The sequence below is a fragment of the Sinocyclocheilus rhinocerous genome, unplaced genomic scaffold (genome assembly GCF_001515625.1).
Source record: "Sinocyclocheilus rhinocerous isolate Xijiao unplaced genomic scaffold, SAMN03320098_v1.1 scaffold1902, whole genome shotgun sequence".
Classification (NCBI taxonomy): domain Eukaryota; kingdom Metazoa; phylum Chordata; class Actinopteri; order Cypriniformes; family Cyprinidae; genus Sinocyclocheilus; species Sinocyclocheilus rhinocerous.
In genome coordinates this window covers 155594-157106 of record NW_015665924.1, presented here as the reverse complement: position 1 = coordinate 157106, position 1513 = coordinate 155594, and the positions used below count along the sequence as shown (strand labels likewise).

The 1513-nt window shown below is 46.8% G+C and overlaps 1 pseudogene; it reads left to right on the top strand.

Annotated features, from left to right (window-relative positions):
• Positions 1 to 233: 233 nt before the first annotated feature.
• On the top strand, positions 234 to 1289 carry LOC107731680 (GTP-binding protein Rhes pseudogene; annotated as a pseudogene).
• The last annotated feature ends 224 nt before the right edge of the window (positions 1290 to 1513 follow it).

Below are 1513 nucleotides of genomic sequence, written 5' to 3'. Positions count from 1 at the left end.
GCAGAACACATCTGACAGCTCTCCGCTGCATCACCTCTCCTTCAACAGCAAGAGCTTGTCTCTCATCTGCATAGGGTCTTGTGATTGGCCAGTGGTTTAACAACAGGAGATGCTGCTGCGAGCTGATTGGCTGAGCTCTGAAGAGGGCATGAATCCCTGCAATTGAGAAAGGGCATAAATAGGGCATGAGAACACACAAAACACAGATGCAGCTGCAACGGCTTACCGTTTGACATTTCACACGCTCTGAGACAGCTACAATCAAAAGATCCAGAAGTCCGAGGTCTTCACAGGGTGCTGCAGGCAAATCCAGACTATACAGTAGAGAGCTTGGCTTTGGGATTGGGAAGGATGTCTCTGGAAGTGAAGGAAAAGACAGAAGTGCGCTTGGTGTTCATGGGAGCCGCAGGCGTGGGAAAAACAGCTCTGATTAAACGCTTCTTGCAAGACGGCTTTGACCCCAAACATCGGCGCACGGTGGAGGAGCTCCACTGCAAGGAGTATGAGGTGGCTGGAGTCAAAGTGACCATTAACATTATGGACACAAGCGGCAGCTACTCCTTCCCAGCCATGCGGAAGCTCTCCATCCAGAATGGAGATGCATTCGCCCTGGTCTACTCCGTGGACGACCCCGAATCGCTAGAAGCCGTCAAGAGACTGCGTGAGGAAATCCTGGAGGTCAAGGAGGACAAGCTCACACCCATCGTGGTGGTGGGCAACAAAAAAGACAGACAACTGGAACGGAGGGTGTCGGCGGATGATGTGCTGGTGAAGGTGGAGCTGGACTGGAACAACTGTTTCCTGGAGGCCTCGGCTAAAGATAACGAAAACGTGATGGAGGTGTTCAAGGAGCTGCTCCAGCAAGCAAACCTCCCCAGCCACCTCAGCCCGGCTTTGCGCCGTCGCAGAGAGACCTTTCCCAAGGACATGAGTCTACGGCCGCCCATGAACAAGACCAACAGCTGTTCTGTCTCCTAAAGTTGGCAAGAAAAAGATTATTGAGAACGGAAAGAGTTGAAGCAAAGCAATGATGTGGAAGGCTCTTTGATGCCACGCAAAGATGCTTTTGTTACATAGCGAAACTTCCCATAATCCTGCTCAAAAATCAGCATCCTCCACGGTGATGAAGGAAAAGGGACAATGATTACAGACAAAGGGGAGAATGATCAAAAGACAATGAACTGTTGCATTTGTACAAAGAATCTCTTGAATGTTTTTTCAGTGGTTTTGAGTTCCCGAAGTTCAGTTGTGTGATCTGTGTAAAGAGCTACTGCAATATTCAATCATGTATATGTCAAAATGTTCTGACTTTTATGACATTGCAGTATTGTAATGCTGTAGCATTAATGTTTTTTTTTTACCATAATTTCAAATTTGACTATGACTATGATATGGTTTACAAATCATTGCACCAAGTATTAAAGTCACCGTGTCCATTTTTCAAAATGTTTGGCACTGTGCACATGCACTTTTACTCTGTGGAAAACTCATATGATGCATTGTCTTTCTTTTA